This window comes from Salvelinus sp. IW2-2015, linkage group LG8, assembly GCF_002910315.2.
Source record: "Salvelinus sp. IW2-2015 linkage group LG8, ASM291031v2, whole genome shotgun sequence".
Taxonomy (NCBI): domain Eukaryota; kingdom Metazoa; phylum Chordata; class Actinopteri; order Salmoniformes; family Salmonidae; genus Salvelinus; species Salvelinus sp. IW2-2015.
In genome coordinates this window covers 23840971-23849478 of record NC_036848.1, presented here as the reverse complement: position 1 = coordinate 23849478, position 8508 = coordinate 23840971, and positions in this window count along the sequence as shown.

Sequence of the window (8508 nt, the reverse complement as noted above, 5' to 3'; positions counted from 1 at the left end):
GCCGAGGAGGTATGGAACACCACGCACAACCGTCTCCAGTACGTCGTTCTCCGGCAGAAGGTGCAGGCCGATCGTCACCACAGTGTGGCCATGGACTTTCACCCCGGTGACATCCGCCCGCGGTTTGTGGGGMCATTCAAAGTCCTGAGGAGAGTCAATGAGTTGACGTACAAATTACAGCTCCCCGTTAATTACCGTATCTCACCCTCATTTCATGTATCTCTCCTCAGGCCAGTGGCAGCTGATCCCTTGGCTAGTGCTGGAACCCACAACGCACCTCCCCCTCCCTTGGACGTCAAGGGCCCCCGGCATACTCCATCCACAGCCTGTTGGACTCACGGCGTTGTGGGGGGGCTTCGCCAGTACCTGGTCGACTGGGAGGGGTTTGGTCCCGAAGAGCGTTGCTGGGTTCCGGCGCAGGACGTCTTGGATCGTTCTCTCATTCGGGACTTCCACAGGCGTCGTCCCAACCCGCACTGCGTCTCCGGGGTCACTTTGGCTCCCCCTCCTGTCCAGCTCAGGCGTTCGGCGTCGCCGGCCTTCTAGCTGCTGCCGAACCTACTGCTGGCAAACACCCTTCACTCATCAACCCCAGACTTGTCTCGTCATCATTACACACACCTGGTTCCAATCCCCACTCTATTACTGCATATATACTCCCTCTGCCATTTGTCTTTGTCAGTCATTGTAAATGTTACTTGTTTTCCTGAGARGAATCTCTCCTACTATTTGGGTTCGCCCTGTGCCTTTTTGTTTATGAAGATATGTTTTGTCCCACTTTAACCTATGGTCCTTAAATAAACTCAGTAGTTCTATACCTGTGACTGCCTCCTGCCTACTCCTCTCCACACCAGTGACAGGGGCCTTAACTTCGTGTTGGTTTGCAATTATAATATTGACAAAGTTCCAGTGAAACTCTCTGCTCTTCATCGGAAGGTTTTCTTATCGTGGTCCTTAATTTATGGGTTATGGTATGGGCAGGAATAAGCTACGGACAACAAACACAATTGCATTTAATCGATGGCAATTTGAATACACAGAGATAAAGTGACAAGATCCTAAGGCCTATGGTCGTGCCATTAGACCGCTGCCATCACCTCATGTTTCAGCATGATAATCCTCGGCCCCATGTCGCAAGGATCTGTACAAAATTCCTGGAAGCTGAAAATGTCCCAGTTCTTCCATGGCCTACATACTCACCAGAAATGTCGCCCATTGAGCCTGTTTGGAATGCTCTGGATCGACATGTACAACAGCGTGTTCCAGTTCCCGCCAATATAAAGCAACTTCACACAGCCATTGAAGGGGAGTAGGACAACATTCAACAGGCCAAAATCAACAGCCTAATCAACTCTATGCAAAGGAGATGTGTTGCTCTGCATGGGGCAAATGGCGGTCACACCAGATACCGACTGGTTTTGTGATCCACGCCCCTACCTTTTTCTAAAAGTTATCCATGACCAACAGATGCATATCCCAGTCATATGATATCCATAGATTAGGGCCTAATTTATTTATTTCAATTGACTGATTTCCTTATATGAACTGTAACTCAGTAAAATCTTCAAAATTGTTGCATGTTGCATTTATATTTTTGTTCAGTATAGTTATGTGCAGTATAGAAGTCCCCTAGTCGACTGATGAAAATAGACAATTACTCTATTAAAATAATTGAGGGTCTCGCTTTAGATAAAGACTATGAATAATGGTCCATTTGAATAGTCTTGCCCTTTGTAATTTGCCTCTACACTGTGTAATATATCTTTTAGAGGGAAATAAGTAATTACCATGTGTAATGAATAGGACTGTTTGCCCCACCTAAAAACATGAAACATAACTTCTTATAAGTCTCGGCCATGTCTCGCCTACATTCAATATTGATAAGCTTTAGTAGCTTTGGAAAAACCATGAATACATTTTGAAATAAGGATATAACACACATGTAAAGTCCATGCTCTGCTGTTGTGGTATAGTGAACTGTAACTCTTCTTCACACTTCTAGAATACATCCCTACATTAAAATCTTCCACTATCTCACAATATACAGGGCATTTAATGTCCTCAATGATTTTGGATGTACTGTTTAGGTACGTACATTAGATATGAGGATGTTCCTTCACCGTTTCGGAGACAGTAATAGACATAAATGTCCTCCGCGCATCACTTGATTGATTATTTGTTGAAACAGGATTGCTCTTAGGCTAACTTTATTACAAGACCAAGGCAGTCAACTACTGTAGGCTACTGTTATTATGACATTATTTGCCCTTTTCAATGTATTTTGTCTGCCTTTAAAAATTACTACGTAAAGGTTTTAAGTCTCCAAGGGTGCAGGTAGAAATCACAGGCTGTTGTCTTGGAAATCCATTAAGTCGATATTTCCCAGAAAGTGTGTCTCCACATGCCAGTTAATTTAGGCCTACTATATGATGAACAAAAGGCCTGTTTGGATATTGAAGAGGTAGCTTTCCTAATGATCACGTCTCAATAGGCCCACTGCCGTCCTCCCCATAGCATCTCTGCAACAGTTGCTTAGGAACCACTATCCAGTTCCCTTCTGGCCCTTTTGTTTTAGCTCATTGTATGACTTTATTTATTCACCTTTATGCCCGGAGGCTTTTATCGGGTATGTGCACAGTTTAACTCCCACTGTTTTATAACTTTCTGCAGCAAGTTTATTAGCATTTGGCGAACAGTTGTTAACCTGCTCCAGTAGACGTAGCCAAGCCTCATGAGTTCCATGTAGGGAATTAGGATTCCAAATGGAAATTATTTCACCTTATATAATCCAAGTAATGGATTTGAATTAGTCTTTTGACTCAATTTATCTCGGTAACATTTTTCCAGGAAGACCAATTTCCCATTCAAACACTGGCAAAATCCCCTCACAATGATCTCAAACTGTGTTTCTAACACACAATAAAATGAAACAACGAATACCCCTTGCTAATCAGGAAACTCATGGGTATTTTGTGGTGGACTGCTATTACAATTGCTTGACGGGAACCTAGTAAAATGATGTTTTGTAGTGTAGCTAGCCACTGAATGGCTCTGAATTCACTTTCAGCATGCAGTCAAAGCTATAGTAACCACTTTAGGAGCTAACTACAGCGCCTTGAAAAAGCATTCATCCCCCTTGGTGTTTTTCCTATTTTGTTGCATTAAAACCTGTAATTTAAATGGATTTTTATTTCGATTTCATGTAATGGACATACACAGAATAGTCTAAATTGGTGAAGTGAAATGAAAAAAATWACTTGTTTAAAAAATAAAAACAAACTGAAAAGTGGTACGTGCATTTGTATTCACCCCCTTTTCTATGAAGCCCCTAAATAAGATCTGGTGCAACCAATTACCTTCAGAAGTCACATAATTAGTTCATTAAAGTCCACCTGTGTGCAATCTAAGTGTCACATGATCTGTCACATGATCTCAGTATATATACTGAAAGGCCCGAGAGTTTGCAACACAACTAAGAAAGGGGCACCACCAAGCAAACGGCACCATGAAGACCAAGGAGCTCTCCAAACAGGTCAGGGACAAAGTTGTGGAGAAGTACAGATCATGGTTTGGTTATAAAAAAAATATCTGAAACTTTGAACGTCCCACGGAGCACCATTAAATCCATTATAAAAAAATGGAAAGTATACAGCACCACAACAAACCTGCCAAGAGAGGGCGGCCCAACAAAACTGACAGACCAGGCAAGGAGGGCATTAATCAGAGAGGAAACAAAGAGACCAAAGATAACCCTGAAGGAGCTGCAAAGCGCCACAGCAGAGATTGGAGTATCTGTCCATATTTATTTTTTATTTTTATTTAACCAGGTAGGCTAGTTGAGAACAAGTTCTCATTTGCAACTGCGACCTGGCCAAGATGAAGCAAAGCAGTTCGACACATACAACAACACAGAGTTACACATGGAATAAACAAACATACAATCTATAATACAGTAGAAAAATCTATATACAGCATGTGCAAATGAGGTCGAATAAGGGAGGTAAGGCAATAAATAGGCCATGGTGGCAAAGTAATTACACACTGGAATGGTAGGGTGTGCAGAAGATGAAAGTGCAAGTAGAGATACTGGGGTGCAAAGGAGCAAGATAAATAAATAAATACAGTGTGGGGATGAGGGAGTTGAATGGGCTATTTACAGAAGAGCAATGTACAGGTGCAGTGATCTGTGAGCTGCTCTGACAGCTGGTGCTTAAAGCTAGTGAGGGAGGTAAGAGTCTCCAGCTTCAGAGATTTTTGCAGTTCGTTCCAGTCATTGGCGGCAGAGAACTGGAAGGAGAGGCGGCCAAAGGAAGAAATGGCTTTGGGGGTGACCAGTGAGATACACCCGCTGGAGCACATGCTACGGGTGTGTGCTGCTATGGTGACCAGTGAGTTGAGATAAGGCAGGGCTTTACCTAGCAGAGACTTGTAGATGACCTGGAGCAAGTGGGTTTGGCGACGAGTATGAAGCAAGGGCCAGCCAACGAGAGCATACAGGTCGCAGTGGTGGGTAGTATATGGGGCTTTGGTGACAAAACGAATGGCACTGTGATAGACTGAATCCAATTTATTGAGTAGAGTGTTGGAGGCTATTTTGTAAATGACACCGCCGAAGTCGAGGATCGGTAGGATGGTCAGTTTTACGAGGGTATGTTTGGCAGCATGAGTGAAGGATGCTTTGTTGCGAAATAGGAAGCCGATTCTAGATTTAATTTTGGATTGGAGATGTTTAATGTCTGGAAGGAGAGTTTACAGTCTAACCAGACACCTAGGTATTTGTAGTTGTCCACATATTCAGATATAAGTCAGAACCGGGCGGGCAGGTGCGGGCAGCGAACGGTTGAAGAGCATGCATTCAGTTTTACTTGCATTTAAGACCAGTTGGAGGCCAGGGAAGGAGAGTTGTATGGCATTGAAGCTCATCTGGAGGTTAGTTAAGGAGAAGTTTATCTTTAATCGTATGTTAAACACTTGTATCTTATATCAATGTTTATKATGAGTATTTCTGTAATTTGATGTGGCTCTCTGCATTTTCACCGGATGTTTGTTTGAGACAATGATTACTGTACATAACGTGTCAATTTCAACTGAGGTTTTTGGACATAAAGATTAACGTTATCGAACAAAACACACATTTATTGTGTAACATGAAGTCCTGTGAGTGCCATCTGATGAAGATCAAAGGTTAGTGATTAATTTAATCGCTATTTCTGACTTTTGTGAGCTCTCTCCTTGGCTGGAAAATGGCTGTATGGTTTTCTGTGACTAGGCGCTGATTTAACATAATCGCATGGTGTGCTTTCTCCGTAAAGCCTTKATGAAATCGGACACTGTGGTTGGATTTACAAGAAGTTTATCTTTAAAATGGTGTATAATAATTTTAATTATGGGATTTCTGTTGTTTTGAATTTGGCGCCCTGCAATTTCACTGGCTGTTGTTGAGGTGGGACGCTACCGTCCGTCCCACTTATACCAGACATGCATGAAACCAAGGCTTTTACGGTTACAGAAGTCAACAAATGAGAGTTCCTGGGGAGTAGGAGTGGGGCTAGGCACTGCAGGTCCTGGATTAACCTCACCAGAGGAACAGAGGAGAAGCGGCTAAAGGCTATAAGAACTGGCCGTCTAGCACGTTCGGAACAGAGAGTAAAAGGAGCAGGTTTCTGGGCACGATAGCATAGATTCAAGGCATAATGTACAGACAAAGGTATGGTAGGAAGAGGGTACATTGGAGGTAAACCTAGGCATTGAGTAATGATGGGAGATATATAGTCTCTAGAGATGTTTAAACCAGGTGATGTAATCGCATATGTGCGAGGTGGAACAACATGGTTGGTTAAGGCATATTGAGCAGGGATAGAGGCTCTACAGTGAAATAAGACAGTAATCACTAACCAGGACAGTAATGGACAAGGCATATTGATATTAGGGAGAGGCATGCGCAGCCAAGTGAATCGTATGGGTCCAGTGAGTGGTTGGGCTGGCTGGGGACACAGCGATTCAGACAGTTAGCAGGCCGGGGCTCGCAAGCTAGCAGTTAGCAGGCCGGGGCTAGCAAGTTAGCAGAAGGGCCTTAGAGGGACTTCGCGATGGGGGAAAGTCTGTTTTTGCCTCCTCGTGCGGTGACGTTGATAGACCAGTCGTGGAATTAGTAGGGTTCCAAGTAGCAGAGGGGTCCAAGTCCAATTGGCAAAATAGCTAGCAGGCCGCCGTTAGCAGAATGGGCCTTCAGGGGACGTCGCGCCTGAGGGGCCTGTTGGAATCCTCGGGCAGATTATGTCGGTATTCCAGTTGTCAAGGATCGGCGGGGTTCCGTACCCCGTACCGGCAGTAGAAGGGGTCCGGATATTGTAGCGAAGGAGTGGGCTTCGGGAGTAGCCCAGGAGCCCTCGCCGGGAGATTGGCCTAGCATGGGCTAGCTCCAGGCTAATTGGTGCTTGCTCCGGGACGGAAACGTTAGCCAGGAGTAGTCAAGCCGGGTTGCGGTTAGCTAGCTGCGATGGTCCAGATGAAAAGGTTCAGAGTTTGTGGTAGGAATCCGGGGATATGGAGGAAAAATAGGTCYGGAAGGCTCTTGTTTGAAACGCGTTGTATGAACTGGTGAGAGCTTTCCGAGCTAAAGGTTAGCTGATGACCGCTTGCAGTGGTTAGCTGACTGATAGCTGGTAGCTAGCTAGCTTCAGTTGAGGGATTCCAGTTCCGATGTAAGTAGAAATACTTTAGAAAAAAAACTGATCCACACCACATTGGGTGAGGAGAGTATTTTAAAGTTATGTTTTAGGAAAAATATAAAAAATAATGCGAAGAAAAATGTATAAAAAGATATATACATAAGACAAGACAAAGACTGCTACGCCATCTTGGATTGCGAATAGGACCACTTTAAGCTGTACACTCCACCGAGCTGGACTTTACGGAAGAGTGGCCAGAAAAAAGCCATTGCATAAAGAAGAAAATAAGCAAACAAGTTTGGTGTTCGCCAAAAGGCATGTGGGAGACTCCCCAAGCATATGGAAGAAGGTACTCTGGTCAGATGAGACAAAAATTTAGCTTTTTGGCCATCAAGGAAAACGCTATGTCTTGTGCAAACCCAACCCACCCAGCATTGTGGTGGCAGCATCATGCTGTGGGGATGTTTTTCATCGGCAGGGACTGGGAAACTGGTCAGAATTGAATGAATGAAGGATGGCGCTAAATACAGGGAAATTCTTGAGGGAAACCTGTTTGTCTCTCAGAGATTTGAGACTGGGACGGAGGTTCACCTTCCAGCAGGACAATGACCCTAAGCATACTGCTAAAGCAACACTCGAGTGGTTTAAGGGGAAACATTTAAATGTCTTGGAATGGCCTAGTCAAAGCCCAAACCTCAATCCAATTGAGAATCTGTGGTATGACTTAAAGATTGCTGTACACCAGCGGAACCCATCCAACTTGAAGGAGCTGGAGCAGCTTTGCCTTGAAGAATGGGAAAAAATCCCAGTGGATAGATGTGCCAAGTTTACAGAGACATACCCCAAGAGACTTGCAGCTGTAATTGCTGCAAAAGTTGGCTCTACAAAGTATTGACTTTGGTGGTGGTGAATAGTTATGCTCTGTCTAGTTTTCCGTTTTTTGGTCTTATTTCATGTTTGTTTCACAATAAAAAATACTTTGAATCTTCAAAGTGGTAGGCATGTTGTGTAAATCAAATGATACAACCCCCCCCAAAATCTATTTTAATTCCAGATTGTAAGGCAACAAAATAGGAAAAATGTTTCTTAAACTGTTTGAATTATATCTGTGAGTAAAACAGAACTCATTTTGCAGCAAACTTCCAGACAGGAAGTGAAAAATCTGAAAACGAGGCTCTGTTTCAGGGCCTGCCTATTCAATTGCCTAATATTTATCGATATGCATGCACTTCATACGCCTTCCACTAGATGTCAACAGGCAGTGGAAGGTGGAATGGGGTGTCTAGCTTGATCTGAGGTCGAACAAGAGCTTTTGGAGTGGCAGGTCAGGAAATTCCTTTCTCTACCTAGGCGCGCGAAGCACCTCCATATTGTCTTCTGATAAGCGTTCGGTATACACGGCTAATATCTCCGGCTCTGATTTTATTTGATACATGTGATAATAACATCGTAAAGTATGTTTTTTCAACCGAGTTTTATCAGATTATTCAACGTTTATTGGGACTTTTGGAGTTTTCCGTTCTTTGCGTCGAGAGAAATTGGGAACGTCATGAACATTGGCTAGCATTGTGGCGCGAATTCGACAGGAGAAAAGGACATTCTAAAACCAAACAATGATTTATTCTGGACCTAGGACTCCTTGTACAAGATTCTGATGGAAGCTCAGCAAAAGTAAGAACAATTTATGATGTTATTTCCTATTTCTGTGGAAAATGTTATTTCTATTCTCCGCCGTTTTGGCGGGCGCTGTCTTGCAATAACGCAAGCTGTTTGTTATGGTAAAGTTATTTTTAAAACCAGTGTATCTTTCATTTGCCATACAACAAGTATTTTTATG